Source organism: Helicoverpa armigera, chromosome 14 (assembly GCF_030705265.1).
Source record: "Helicoverpa armigera isolate CAAS_96S chromosome 14, ASM3070526v1, whole genome shotgun sequence".
In the NCBI taxonomy this organism is placed as follows: Eukaryota; Metazoa; Arthropoda; class Insecta; order Lepidoptera; family Noctuidae; genus Helicoverpa; species Helicoverpa armigera.
Window position 1 is genome coordinate 1555057 of NC_087133.1, and position 17036 is coordinate 1572092.

The window sequence follows — 17036 nt, forward strand, 5'->3', positions numbered from 1 at the left end:
TTCGATTTTGGCTCGAAAACGCCATGACTTATTTTAAGATGGAGTAACTTAAATATTCACCCTTTGGATTTAATTCTAAGTTTTAAATCTGAATGGCATTGTGGAAAACTGCAAATGGTGACAAACTCTCTTCAACTTTCTAGATTTTCTCAAAAAAAACATGTTAGCAAATAATTGTTTAATTAGTGTACAACTTAAATGCACTTGTTGCTGTGCTACATTGAACGCGAGATCACAAGAGATTCATGTGTACCGATAAGGAGCAACTAATAACTTATTTATAATCGAATGCATCATCCGATAGTTCGGAAGCTGATGTCAACGTGCATTCACACTCGTAGTACTGAGCGAGTGCGCGTGTCCCGCGACCGTCCCTCCTAGATACACGACCTTAGGGTGCGAGCAGAGAAGAGGCGAAGGCGGGAGCGGGTAATTCAAAATATAGAATAATGTTACGTACATACCGAGCCCCACGACTTCAAAAGGCGGACGCGGGCGCGTGTAGCGCGGGTGTTTCTTATAGCTCACACCAGCCACCTTGATTATAATATAGTGGTTAGATGACCACGCTTGTTCAAAGATAGCTCGTTTGTGTGTCTCACTGTGAACACGCAGAGGCCAAGACCTAAGCGCTGGCGGTCGCCCTCGCACCCGCTAGTGCAGTCTGATTGAGGCCTTATCCTCCGTGGTCCCGCGCTCTGTGTGCGTGCGGGCCCCGCCGGCATGTTCTATGTCTGCGTACACGCATCGGTGCGCGCGCACCCGCCTAGTACACCCGCACCCCAATCAAGGCTAACTCACATATATATGTTACATAGTAGGTACATTATATATGTATGTTGTGTTCTATTGATAACTTTCTACGTGTTTGCAGATTACGATTGTACAATTAAAATCTAATAACAAAGCGGCTTATCTTATAATGTGATCTGACCCGGTGATCTTGACGTAAGTGCGCCTAGATAGTGCGTCCACAACATCTGTTATTAAAACATTATACTCGCCTGCACAATCGGTCAGGTCATTCGTTGTGACATTGTGCGCTTGCTTTTTGCTATGACGGTCAATGCTCGGGCGCATGGTAATAATGGAAACATGTACGTCAAAGGCATGGAATGAAAATGTTTGTGTTTGCGCAGCAATATTGGAAGAATAACAGCCCCTTTTACCTTTAAAAATGTACGTATTATAGAAACATTCCTACTCTCTGTACATAAAACAATAGTAGCTTACATGCACGAGAAACTTAAGAGGCTTGTAGGTAAGGAAGTTAGCTACGAGAGAAGTGAAAACCTAAGTTGTCAAAATGCCAAATTAAAATCAAGGACGAAATTTACTTAAACATTAATATAACGCTTTTTTACAAGACTATCTCATTAGATCTACGCATATCATTAGGTATGTTGTGACCGTTACCGAACCGTTAACTTAACAATTTCTTCAGGAGAATCATGCCCAGCGCAGAGCGTCTTTCATGTTTAGCGGCTACTTATCGGCTGGGTGCCTCATGATGAATGATATTGATAAAGAAGCAGCTGAAAAGCTGCATGACTGGCCTTTCTCCAAAAAGGTCGGGCCTGGGTTCTCCATCACGTGGCTTCTTTGATCACCAGCTGCAAATTACTGTCCATTCATTTATCTAATCTTCTGCTGACTCATACTAGGCGTTTAGTATGAGTAGGCGTTAATAAGGTTATAGCAGTACCTACTCTTTCTCAAGATAAGAAAAGAATAAAATCAAAACTATCATTGTTTAACAACTTTAACTTTATAACACATTTCCACTATCTATTTATCTGTTGTCCCACCCACGTTGACTATCTTCACGACACTGAAAAGAACCGCAGGTCACAAAGGTCGGTTATGACAATCACTCTGGCTACCGTAAGTAGAACCGCTGGTCACTCTTATTACAAGGGAATAGGGTGCAGGATCGCATGGCAAAAGGGCCTATTGTCGGTGGGTGTGATATCGAACCATTCTGCCCGTTCTTGCAATTGGTCAAGTGATAGGTTAGTTTCTAGTTCATTTGTAAACGATAACTTTTGAATACCCGTGGATTCGCTTGTTTGATTATAATAAATGTTGGTGCTGTTGTCTGTTTGCTTTTTTCAACTTTCTTTAGGTAAAATTTTTCACGTTACGACAGCTTAAGCCTCTGTTTCCATATGGATTTTCAATTAGGTAGGTAGGTATGTATGTATGGAATACAGAAGAGGAAGGGGACGACGACCTACAAAACGATGGATAGATTGTGTACATGTCGATAAGGCTAGCAGAAAAAGAGTTGAGGGATTACGTCAGATTTAAAAGTATGGAAGATGGCTCTACTTTAAAAAAATATTAGAGTAAGCTTTTAGGCATTACCTAGGTAATGAACATTTTTTAAGTATAAATTACATTTATGGAATTCTTATTCCTCAACTTCTTTAGTGATCAATTTCTGCAGGCCTTTATAGGACATGACTTTTAAGCAATCGATTTTGTAAAACAAAAGGAGTCAAAAGTCTATCAATCAAAGATACCTCTGCAATAATATTTTGAGTTGCATACGCACTATGTGTAATAATAACACAAGCAGATCTCTGACGCTTTCTCAATAAAAATGGAGTCACACGTTTATTGTAATCTTGTTTCACAAATAACAGTCGTTTTACGAGATAATTCTACACTTGCACGTCACACTTACGTATGTAAGCCATGATTATGTGTGTTTGTTAATCCGCCGACTGACCACGTACGCATAAATCTCAGAGGAAACTTATGTACATATGTTCAAAGTGTTTCTACGCCTTTCATATAATTAATTAAACATCGCTTGCGCAAATGATGTTTGGATTCGATTGAATAGAATATAGAACATTATTCCAATGACATGCGTGAAGATATTCTTACAGTATTGGTTAGATATGCGATTATACATCTACTGTCTTCCCCTATTGATTGGAAGGTAGGTAGACCAGCTTGGTTTAAAACCAATATTAAATTCAGTATCTAGCCATCTAGTAGATAGAATGGGTTCCAAGTTGATAGGTTCCAGGCTACTAATGAGAAATACTTAATGAATGAACCCAGACCCTGATCTTTACTCGATAGCCTCAACCAAGGCAAGCTGAAGATTACTACTACTTAACCCGCATTTATATAAAACTCTGTGTAGTAAACATGAGGTTAAAAAACACCGAATGACTAATAAGAGGAAATGTTCATTCATTAAAAACGGCACGCTTTAGACCTTTTAGAGGCGATAACATTGACATAATCTGCCAATATTTATTAGGTACCTATTTCTGTATTTGTTACCTATCGGGAGTGATGAGTTCGTGCCTCCAACTTACTAAAGACATTGACTTTGAACTCCTCTCACTTAATTTAGAAGGTGAGGGACTCTTTTATCGTTTATCAAGTTGTATTCTATATTTAGAACCAGGTAGGAAAGTGTCCCCGGTCTTGATATTTTACAATGGACTGTGTGATGTAATAGGGAACTTTGTGATGTGTTGGAACTGCCAAATTACGCATTAACTTTTGAAGATTTTTTATATAGTCTGCACAAAGTTTATCTTCACTCAACTGAGATGGTTAATGAGGGTGAGGACATGATTCAATAACGAGACATATTTAATAAGATATCCAATTTAATTTGATAGCCTACGAAGCCATTATCTTAAACCAAACAATAAATATTTAATTTACTTTAAAACAATAACCAAAACAATACTATGGTTACATAAGTCTACGATAACAGGAACATTCTACAAAGTACTGATTGTTTACTATGACTATTTGTATTAAAAATCTAGTCCTAAATAAAAATACTACATTTCCATATTAAGTACAGAATACTTCTGTTAGGCGGCAGCCTAATATAGGCCAAATATCAAGTAAGTACTTGGTTAAATATAAAACTATTAATTTTCTGGTAAATTAATAGAAAACCCAACGTCGCGTCCAGGTTTCATGACGCCCTGCTGTTCCCCTCACTTGGATGAACCGTTTCTCCTCAACGCTTGATTGTAGTTTATCATCTATGCAATGGACGGGTTTCAGCCGAAAAGTTTGTAGTTGTTGACACTGGTCACAGTGTTGTGCAGTCGCCTGCAGCTTGTGGCACTGCGGGCAGCCTCGGTGCTCTACCGCAGGCCCTGCACCTTGTGAGCCATGGGCATGTAGCTGCAGATCTTCAGCATGCAGAAGGACGCACGCTTCTGCTTGTGGCTCCGATGAGGCGGCCTCGCCTGCCCCACTGACGCAAGCAGCACCACGCTCAGGATCACAATGATGAAGTGCAGGATACGCATCTTGATCAGGTATTTTAAAGTGTTTAAATTTCACAAAATTGTACTCGCGAAGCTTGAATTATAATTTCCAAAAGCACTGTGTAGTAGCTGTTTGGTGTTTATCGTTGACCGCTTGGTTGTGTACTGATGATTCTGTGGAGATGCTCGAGTTATATAGGCGGCGAGGTTATCTGGCGCGTGGCTGATAACCCGCCGAAATGAAGTAGCCGATAGCGCGAGGTTCGATGACTGCGGCTCAATGTCGCTCGCGAGATAGCCATTGTAGTAAAATTATCGGAACTAGGTAATGTGCCCGGCCCCGTGCCACCAGGCTTACACCTCCGTTTCAATCTCTGAAACTGTTTTGCGGGGCTAGACTTTGTTAATCTTTATCGTATTAATTCTACAATGTGATACTTGCTTACTTTAAATAAAAGTACTGAACTAAGTAAAGTTAAGTGGTTTCTTGTACTACATTTTTGAAAACTATAAAAAATTGTTTAAAAGAAATAGTCTTTCCAAAAGCTTTTTCAGATCGCGTGTAAATAAATAAATAGTGTACGGGACATAAACATAATGGCAAGGAAATCTATAAATAGTTAACTGAAGTAATAAATAATGCGATGCACACAGTTCTTTTGGGATAACCTACCTCAATCGCATTGAAATCTTATCATTTCTGCAGTGAAAAATGTCTTATCATGTAATCGAAAATGATGAAGTTATTTTATCTAAACTATGCAAATCCCTGACGATGTCTTGAGAAAACGCAATTGCATCTTTTCGTTTTAACATTAACCTTCGGTTGTTCTGCTTTTCTTTTCCGATTATTTTGAAAAAAAATACCATTCATTACTTCAAGTATTTTGATCCAAACTAAAGTATTAGGTAATAAGGTAGGGAGTAATGAAATGGTACCTAATTATATTTTTGTAAAAACTTATCTAACTATTTATTTACTGTGTGTCTAAAAAACTAAGTAAGTCACTTCAATAGTATGATGTAACAGGATGCCGGCGAGTTGATAGCATATTATATGGTCATTTTGAAGCCACCTGGCTAGTTTCACATCTTGTTGGCATTGCATCAGCAACTCGTTCGAAATAACTCGCTAAATATTGTTTTTTTTTGTAATTTTATATGGTAGTAGTATGGTTGTAGTGAACTTGATGCAAAACAATACATTGCTTTACTTGCATTTTATTTGGTACAATAAATCCACAAAATTATTAGTTCAAGCTTATATATAGCTATTAATAGAAAATAAATAAAGTAAAGAAAATACCTAAATGAGATTTAAACTAAATCAAAAGCTGGGAAAATTCTCATCGTACTTACTTGTCTTGTCCTTTCGTTGAGTTAGTAAGGTATTGTTTCATAGTAATTGTCAGTTCTGCACTTCGAAATGGTCCAATTTGTTTTTTATTAAGCTAAATGAATGCAGAATCTTCGAAGATAAGAATATCTAGTAAGTATGAGTAATGATTTAAGTTTAAAAACCCAAAACCTCTTTATGCTTAACAGGAGATTACGCTCATTATCGCGTTGATTCATTCAGCCGCGTTCCCGCCAAATTGGGGCGTCGGTCGCCATCTTCATCTTGTTATCTATGGCTCATTTAAAATCCGAATAAAAAACGTTCCATTACAAGATCGGCTGGCGTCATGCGTGACCCGTGCCATATTTTTTATAAACATTAACGTGGTTTGTAGTTAAAATTTTCCGTCGATTAGTCAGTTGTATGTATTATTGTATGTAACCGATCATATTTTATTGTACCTATGTCAATATTTTTGTTTAGCTTTCAGCCTACTCACTGGCTTTGTCCTCGAGTGATTGTTTTTCTGTCGCAGCCGTATTTAATGTCAATTTTTGCATTATTGAAAGTAAAAGCTAGGCCCTTATTATTTCTTGTCTGTCACTGTAACACACCTTCAAAAGCCCCTTTTCTTATCCCACTGTTAAAAATATGTGAGACTACGTGATTTTAAAATGGGCAATTACATATCACAGATTTTATTTAAAATGTTTCATAATAATTCTTTTAGTGATGTACCGAATTTAATCAATATTGAAATGATATAATATTTTAACTGGCTCAAACCGGTTAATTTTAATAAGCACAATTAAGAACCGGTTTTCAGCCAATAGGCATGAATTAAAATATAATAAGGTCAGACAAAAGATCAGGATATTTCAGTTTCATGAATAGACCCGGTGATAAACTACACCTACGTAGGTTTTCCTCGCTAACACGTTCCTTATGCGTGATGGCGTGACACGAAACATAGACAAAACATAAAAAAATTGTATAGGTATGTCGGCTTCACAACGTTTGCGAGAAAATTCCTACCCAAGAAAGTTCAGTTTCTACTTTAGCTTGCTCTCTATAACATAAACGACTTAATATAATAAAGAAGCAAAAAGTAAGAAATATAAGAACGTCTTGGCATAAACTTCAAACAATATACTCTACGTTACGATATACTTACTTTACTTTAGTGCAACTACGGACACACAGGTCAGTACAAAGTTTAGGTGCATCACAAGACACGATGTCTCGTGTCCGGGCCAACACCGCGACCTCTTGTCCTACCTCGGCACACTAATTAGGTCAATGAGATTTAAAAACCTTGGTTCATTTAACAGTAAATAACGTGAACATTTAGACCCCTATATCTGTTTATCTATCTAGGTTAACAACGGTGGCCGATCAAAATAAACTAGAGACAAGTTAGCGCTATCAGTGTCTTGGTTATCCGTTTTCCGGATGGTAACAGATTGGTTAACTGCGGATTCAATAACCAAACTATCCATCCGTTCTCTATAATCTCTAATCGCGAAACAGCGGATGGATCGGTTGTTTAAATCTGCGGTAAATGGAACAGGTACCCAGAATGGAAACTGTTTTTAGGTACCGTTTTTTTCTCAATATCGGGATTTCTAGGCATTGGGAGTAAGTATAAACCGCATTGGACTATTTTCCTCGTCGCCAAAATATGTAAGCTAAACGTATCCTTACCGAATATGCATTAGGTACCTAGGTACCCATAAAAAGTATAGAGTAAAAATAAATATGCTTATGTGCTGGTCCATTGATAGGCATTTAGGGATAAAGCTATTTAACAAAGGACATTTAAATTAGAACTGAAACCAGGCCTAGGCATCAATCTCTCGATAAGACAGGTGTGTATGCCTATACTCTAACTAATTGATCACTCAATGGCTAGACCTACTGATAACTGTTTGTCCTTTATGATTAGATACCTATGTGGCCCCAACCTTCTGAAAACTAGAGTAACAAACTCTTTATCCAACGATCTTAATAATTAGTACATGATATCGGTCTATTTTTAAATATATAATTAAACTAATTATCCCTAGATTACCTACGATGTAATCAACATTATCAAAGTATTTAGCTTATATCTCGCCGATGATTCAGCAAGCCGTTAGAAAGAGGAAGTTTGAAAATAAAATATTTAATGTAGTAACATTTGTAATGCGCAGTTAATTTGTAAAAAAACCGGTGTTAATGACGAAACATTTGTAATACAGGCTTTCGGAGTGTATGATGCAATGTCGTGAGAAGTTGAATCAGGCTCGAAAATGTCAGTTTGACCCGGGGGCACGTGGCGAACAATTGAAACAGACGTGGCACCCCGTGGCTGCTTGATGATTGCCACCAACACCTAAAGGTTATCACAGCTTCGAGTATCAAATCCGTCTTCAGTAGGTACCTATAAGTTTATGACTTTGCGACAATGTATACTTTTTTATTAATGAACTTCAGTTGGTAATTTCTTTGAAGTAGTTTTCTGATTCATGTTAGCTAGCTACGAATCCTAACAGCTGAATGAAAAGCTTTTTAATCACTATATTCCATTGAATGAGTCTTCTACCATGCATTTATATTAGATCTACGGGTAGGTACTATTAGTGTTTTACATGGAGATAGACACATGTCTATCTGACCTGCTTGACTCATTTACCGGGCCCGGTCCCTCTCGGTGTTGCGTACTGAACATAATATTTACCAAAACAATGAAATGCACGAAGATTTAATCAGGGTAGGCACAGATTAGTCTTAATCTACCGATAGAGTTATCAAGCTACGAGCCCCCGCGAGCTATATGACTCATGTTGTTTATTATTATCTACTTGCAACACAAACTTTCTAGTTGGATGTGAAGGTATTATTAAGGGATTAAACGTGGATTTGGAACTTTAATATAATAAAGTTTTACTGGCGAGTATGATTGCTGTTTATTGTTTTACTGGTTTCCGCCCGTAATCTCACCTACGTTTATAATATTAAAAGGATTAAGTTCTCTTTGGCATTTTGTACATGTTATATCCGATGAATTTCAAAAGTACGCTACATGTAGGTACAGGGGTGAAGCTATATTTTTATAACACGCGCATTTTAATCACTCTTGATCGATTGTTATGCCTACAAGCATCGTACGACACACGCACGGCGAGCTCCAATGATATGAATCCCCCTTCCTGTACCCGTAAGAACGTAAATAACTGAACTATCATAAAGCATGCCAAAAATACTCGTATATCGCTAAACCAATAAAGATAAGCTTACGACACGACCCACGAAGTTGCCTAAGCAGGGTCTATTTTTGGCGGAGTTTCATCACGCGAGACAGACGCACGCGCAGCGCGCAGACGAACCCAAATAAACACGTGACTGTAGGCTTTTTTATAATATCTATGTGTTATCGGAGCATCGGTAGCGCGTGTCCGACGGGGGCGTGTGATGTAACAATAATTAATTTTAATTAAGTGAAGCGAAGCCGCATCTTCGCGAGGTCAGTGACGCGCCCCAAGTTAGTCGAGCAAGTTCACTTGTTTACTACTAAGAATGTAAGATTTTCTCAATACTTAGTAAATATTTGGCGGTCGCCGATAAAGTTATGTAAGACAATCTTGACCTAGCTATAACTTATTTTTACCATGTTAAGTATCAAGTTTTAAGGCTTGTCATCTGGGAAGTTGAAAGGAGTTTTAGAATCGTAACCAATACCAATAATGTGAATCTAAGTATGTATGGACAACGATAACTAAACAAATAGGATTTATAATACTTCTTTCCATGTTTTCATGATGGTGATTATCTTAAGCTAACTCATATCTGCGACAATGCTAATAGTTAATGATGTATTAAACGCAGGTGTACAATGTGACCGATCGTGTCATGTACAGGAAGTAGCTAATCACACATAATCTTAGCCACCTGAAATTGAAAGATTTCAATAATCTGAAAATCTATAATAAGGAGGTTTTTTTGTTTGTCTCGTTGTGGCCCTAGAGGCCGAAACTTCTGAAACGATTTGTTTTTTTTTACTTTTGGAAAGCCACATTATTCCCGAAAAACAAAGGCTACAGTTCTCCGGGTACGGGCAAAATTTCCCTTGGAATGCGGCTGAAACCGCGGGAAAACGGTAACCTGACATAATCCTAGCCACCTGAAATTGTGAGATTTCAATAATATGTAATAATCTTAACTATTCTTAGAATTAAAACATAAACAGGATATGAATCAACTTATTTACAAAAATACATAAACACCTGACTATAACAGACACCTGAAAGCTGAACCACCTGAACTTGATGTTATCAGTCAGAGTACAATAGGGCAACTGTGAAAGACTAACCAAGGCCCTGCACATGAAAGATTTCAGAAGGAACATGGTGGGTTTTAGTTAGTAAAAATCGGACACTCCCTCCCGCTGCTCTTACAGCAGTGGGATGAGGAAGGGAGTGGGTCTTTTGATGACTTCTCACAAAAAAAAATAAAGGGCGGGGTTAGTAGGATTTATGAAACTTTCCATAGAAATCTCTATGAAATTATCCCAAAATATTCAAAAGCTGCATTCCGATGAACAATAACTGCTCTACATAAATATCATCCTCCTGCCCTTATCCCAATTTATTGGAGGCCGGCCCTGGCCGGCGCAGCATGTTTTCTTCTTCCATACTCCTCTGTCTGCCGTCATCTCACAAGAAACGTCCTTTCTAGCCATGTCAACTTTCACGAAATCCGTCCATCGATTCTTTGGTCGTCCTCTGCCACTATATCAGTCCCCATTCATGCCCGTGACATGGTCACCGGTTTCCGCTTTAGCTTGCTGCTATACATAATAACTGCCCTACATAATCTTCAGGTATTGAATTGAAGATAGTAGTTTTAATCGAATCACGTGATCAGGTTCAACATTGTTTTTCGCTTTCATTAAAATTACCAATCATGCTGAACCGATGTCTATAATTATTATTATAAGCAGTTTAGATTCAGAGTCAGATAAAGTTTACGATAATCATATCCTATTCAGTATAATTGAAATCAAATGTTATCTACATTTCGATTACAACTTTTAGATAAGTTCCTACAGATTATATTACCTACAATGTTCGTCACAGTCATCTTCTGTGATAACAGGTGTGTCGATCGATCATTTTTAATTACTTTAATTATTATAATCCCTTACAATACATGATGCCTCATTACTGATAGCGGAGTGAACATACGTGAAACTATTTTGTTTTGTCGTGCCACATCATAGTTAGCAAGCCTTTAAACACGCTTGTTTGATTAGGCTTTATAATTACCTATTTATTACCCAATCTTTGGTGCTTTATCTACGTGATTTTCATTCACCTTTTAGCTGTAGGTATGAGGAATAATACCAAGATATCAAGAGAAATATCCATACTAAGCTTTGCTTCAATGTGCATCTCGGTAACTCCGGTAATCCCGATAACGGTAATTTGGTAATAATCTTTCGGTCAGTATTATGCTCATTTATTGGAGACGTTATGCTATAGTATTATGTTATTGTTAGCCTATTGGAGAAGGCTGTACCTTGCCTACTTTTATTCATGTATGCGGAGTACTACCCACAGGACGCTAGCTCTAGTTCAAGTAGGTAAACTTGCCGAAGAAGACGGAGGGAATGCTTGAATGTGATAATGTTTCACTTCTATTTTATCAAACAAATGCATACATATAGAGGTTAGGTAAACTTGCCGAAGAAGACAGGGGAAATCTTGAATTTGAAAATGTTTCACTTTTTTGCCAAACAAAAACATACCTAGGTACCTAAATGTAGCACCTGGTGAAACCACGATCCACGTGTTAATCAGTTCCGGATGAGCAAACAATTTTACTTGATTATGTCAAATAAACATAATTTAACGTAATCTAACAACATGCCATCAATCATACGATATTAAGCTAATAGATACACAGTATTACACAAGAAATGTTCATATATTTTTGTATTTTTATCGTTGCAGACAATGCCGCCGGTATTTTTGACTAATTAAGAACATTCGCGATTGTGAACACTTAATATTATCACGTAAGGTTCATTATCAAATGTGTGGAAATCACGAGCCTCAGCTGTGGAGGCTTCGTGAAAATTTTATCGAATAACGAAGTAACGATAGGTTTATTATCTTATGTGGTTCGAGTTTCATCGTGTGTGTTCGAAGTTCACGAAAACTGGGCAATGTCTTATGCAAGGTTCGTTAATCAGAACCATCATCTTTATATCTTGCACAAGGTACCTATGTAGTTCCTAAGGCTTTTACCACCGTGGAATAGGTACCTACGATGCAAGCGACCTTTTAAAACACAACTTAATGAACTTTATGTCAATTGGCTATTAATAAATAATATTATGTACCTACAAACTAGATATGAACCCAAAAAGTGAATACGTGACAATTTGATAGGTAGGTACTATTCCAATCTGCGGCGGTGTAAATTGAGTCCTATAGGAATTTCAACACCTTGTATAAACTTTATTTACCCAATGCACCTACTACATAGGTTATTCATGCATATTTTTATAAAGTGAGATAAAAATAAGCATTTCAGATTTTTTGCTTATTTTTTTTTTATTATAATGAACAATTATTAGTACCACAATCAAAATAATTGTGTTGCAAATTAGTTGATTAACAAGAGCTTGGAGTCAAAGACGATGATAAGGGCGTACCTTGATATAGTTACGTTACAGTTAATTAGTCTGAAGTCTAGACGATGATGTAATGTGCCTACCCACCCAAAGTCACTGAACTCAATTTAGTTCAATGCCTAATTCAATGCATAACAGTCTCATGATGTCAGGATCTGAAGACTTTACTATTTTACACTAGCGTACGGTGGAAGGCGTTTTGCCTGTGCTGGTGCAGTCCAGAGAAATTGACGTAAAAAAGTGTTTTTTTTTTTTATTAGCCTTATTTGGATAAACGTACTATTTCTTACTTCCACTATTCATAATTCCTAAAAAATATAAATGTAAGTTTAGAAGTTTAGTTTAGAAATCGTGAACCTTGTCATTTGCCTCTATCGATTCTTCTTCTTTTTTTATTATTATTATTTTTGTTATGCATAGTTTGGTTTGGTTTAATTTAAGTTATTTTTAATTTGAACGTTGTGCGCACCTGTAATTAACATATTTACGCAGGACTTATTACAATTGTAAACTTATATTTGTGAAAGTATTTGTAAATAAGTTGTTGGTGTGCCTTATAAATAAATAAATTAATTAATAAATAAACCCCACTCACGATTTATACATGGCGAGACACAATATTGAAGTGAAACAGGACCTACTAAATAACGGGTTCAAAGATGGCCGACTGAGCAACTATGGCATGAAGAGTCAAGAGAGATTTTTCTGACTTTATCTCCTACAGATAAGTTAATACCTAACCGTACTGCAGTACCTACCAATAATAAACTACATTTGCAAGAAAACAAATTAAAAGTTCGTAGAATAAATCCTTGGGATATCCCCAACGTTTGTTGTGCCTACAACATTGGAATAAAACCAAATAAATAAAAATCTTTATCAGAGTCGGAAAACTACATCTATCAATATTATGCTAGTAGGACTTATTGCGCTTTAGAAATATTCCGTATTTACCTACCTAAAAATAAAACATATTTCATCAACAAAAATATTTTTGTTATCCTATAACTAGGTATTTAGGTTCTATATGCGCAGTTTTCCGCATTTTATAATTAAAAAAAAACAGATGGGTTTTTTTTTATACCTACGCGTGTTAAAAATGTTTAACAGGCAAAGCGTTTACCCAGTTAATTAAAACTGGTTTTAGCCAGTTTAAGAGTTATAGGTTTTTTATACTGATTTTCCCATGACGTCTGTTTAAAATGTCATTGACCTTCAATGGACACACCAATACAAGTTTATTATACAAAAAAAAACTTTATTATGAAACCGACTACCGATCTCAGACTACTACAGATACCAGACTTCACTACGCAGTGACTCAAGAATAAATAATATAGGTAGGTACCTACTTAATGAAAATCTTACATTTCATACATGATTTATCACACGGTCTCATAGGTACCTACGGTGTATTCTTTTTCCACAAGTCCTCAAGAAACATAAATATAGATATAAAAAAAAATAAGAACGTTATTAACTTCTTACTTTTCTACTATCGCCTTTATACGTAGTAACTATTTTGAAATGCGTGGTTAAGGCGCCCAACGCTCAGTGAATTTCAGCGGCTCTCGACGCAAAACCACTTCAAAAGCCATAATAAATTTAATCTTTACCTCGTTTCCCACATGTCGATTTTGAATGACATTCTAGAACTTACATAGGTCAAGAGTACTCAAACGCAAGTTTGTCGTAAGGTTGTTTTATCAACATAAGGCTTTGCACCACGTATGTTGAACGATAAGCTATCTCGCCCATCGTACGATCGTTGCTCGTATTCAGAAGACGTTGACAGTCGACACAGCAACTCAAGCGGATCGCCACGTGTATCGGAAAATACAGATTTTCCTGTTAAATCTAGCTCTAGAAAATTGCCCCAAAGTTTTGACCATAATAGAACGCCGTACTTATCATGTTAGCAATTTAGAAAAACTGGTCCTCAAACAGCACCTTCCTAACCATAGAGTCTGGTGCTGAAATGTATGAGCAATTCGAGATCTTATTTACCTACCTATGTCAGGTTGAATAAAAACTAATAAGTTATTTAAAAAAATTGCCTGTGAATGCAATCTATTTGAGTTTTTTATGTTTTTTTTTTCAAGTATCAGCCTAGCTTTCAATAGAATGATTCATCCTACTTTATTGCATCGTAACTCTCCAAGCACGTGGGAACGCACGCGCCTTCAGCCGAGTCCTCAGAACCGCAAGTTGAATGTAATGCTCCGTTACATTCGTTTATCGGCCGCGTATCAGCCGTATCAGCAACAATAACACGACGTAACATAAACACGAGGCACGTGGTAGGGTGTGGCTCGCTGACCCATGCAGCGCTTTTTATAAACACCACATCAATGACAATTGTTTGACGTAAGCGTGTGATAGTGCAGAATTTATAGAGAAGATCAAGTTGCTAAAGTTTTCAATAATTCGTTTCTATTATGATTGAAACAGGCAGTGAAATGATGGCACGCATGGAACGCATTTCAGCAGGCTCAATTTCCCTTTTTTACATGGCTCTCTTTTTATGAGCCTATGAGCAGAAACTACCTGTTTCCTGTGGGTTTATCCGCGTTTCCAAGGAACTACGGGCAGTAGCTCCCTCGATACAATACAACCGAATCAAATATGGATTAGCCAGATCAGCGATTTTTGCAAGAAGTAGATAAAAAAATACAACCTTTCGCCTTTATAGTGTTACTGTGGCCATCGCCAATAATTTAGTACAATTTAAGGACGTATGCGGGTCTTCATAAATACGTATTTATTAATAACCTACCTCTGTATCTAAAATTATATGCAGCGGCAACGGATTTTCTGATTTATCTGCTACATGACAAAAGTCACTGCAGTGCGTAGGTACTCGTAGTCGTCAGATAGTAGGGCAGTTTGGGAAATTTCTCGGATAAAACAATTATTACGCGATAAACCTACGTTCACCGCTCGCGTAATGTTGTTGTTATGGTTTATCGCTTTGTGTTTTTGCTATTGTACGTAGCTTACCTACGCAACTATCTCCCATGTCATTCTAGGACCTAGGTAGCTGTTTCAGCCAACTAAATAAACTGAAACCAGCGCCGACCCCAAATTAAATTGGGATGAGGACAGGATGATGATAATTTGTTTCAGCAAACAAAGAAAAGCTGTGATGGTAAAAGAGATACTTCGCATATATTTGAGAAAAGAAAACTTTCGACGATAATCGAAATCTGTTAAATTCATTCATCATTTTCAAACTTCGTAGGTATTCAGTCGACAATTACAGTCGACAGCATAGTCGATAGTTCGATACAACATTTTCTACCCAGTTTAAGTACCTATGTAGTTACTTACCTATTGAATAGCTCAAGGCAGTAAAACTTTTATCCATTATATTTATATTCTCGTAGAAGGTGCTACGCCGTAGCCGTAGCAAATAAAATTCCTAGTGCATTCACTCCGACGTCATCACTCAGTTTTTTTGTGTAGGCACCTGTTTCACCATCATTTCTATCGCCTATCCTACCTATTTATGGAATTTCACGATGAAATATTACGTAATTGTAATCACAACATTATTACTATTCGTAGCCCAAACCACGTACATACAAACCATTCTCATCACGTACCTTCGTTTTAGATAGTGGTGCTGATAAATTGTCTACGTGCAAATAAAATGGTGAAATCATTAAAACCCCAGCTTCGTACTATCATATCAGCATGACTTACTACGAACCAGTTATGGAGAAAAAATTATGTCTCTAATTAAGATAATTGAAACGCAAAAATCGTTTGCAAAGGTTATCGAGTCGTATTGACGTTACTTTAAAATCGTTTGTTCTTATTCAGAGGTCAATTACCCGATAGGAGATACGATTTGTTTTATTGCGGTAATAAATTATCTTTTTTATCATACTTATTCGTTTTTTTTTTCATTCACGTCGGTTAGGTGGTGGTCCCACTGCCAGCGACTGGATCGACAGTTTACACCCTATTTGTTTATCTTTAAGTTTTTTCTTTGTGTACTTGAGCTGTAAGGTTTTCATAATAACAGCCGTAGTAACCGGGTTATTTTATGATTCTTTTGTTCTTTATTTTCAGGAAGCCGTTCTTTTTTTGTTAGCTGATAGGAAATCGGGAAATACCTAGGGAAATTTTTATACGGCTTTAAATTGTTTAATTTCAGATTCGCAAAGTTATTTCATTAGACGGAGGTAGACCGAGAAATAGATGGATTGATTACCTGAAAGAGGACATGAAGCAGAAGGGGGTGGATGTAAGTATGACGTCTGACAGAGAGGAATGGAAGACATGTTGCACCGACCTCAAATGACTTGGGAACAGGGCAGGAAGATGATGAAAGTCATTTCGGACATACCGACATCGGATGGTTATCTGGAACTTTTGTTGGTGTTTTGTTACAAAAATTATGTCAAGTGATGTGCAGCTATTTTGAACAATTTCAAAAAGGAGGCGTCCAATTAAGTAAAAGACTGAAAAAATATGTTTAAAAATCTAATTTCAACCCCGCTCTCAAGAAGACCATTACATAAAACACATTGACGCAAACCCAACTATTGTTGCATGACAAGCTAAAAATAAAACTCTTAATGGAAAATAACTATAATATTTATGTTTATGTGTCAGCAGCAATGATCCGATGTTTTATATCTGGGACGACCTCTACAGCATTATTGATAACGCAATGAAAATCCATGAATTGACTTCCCAGAAGCTGGAAAATGTATGTTATTATAAATAAAGGGGGTGATGACGGCCGCCG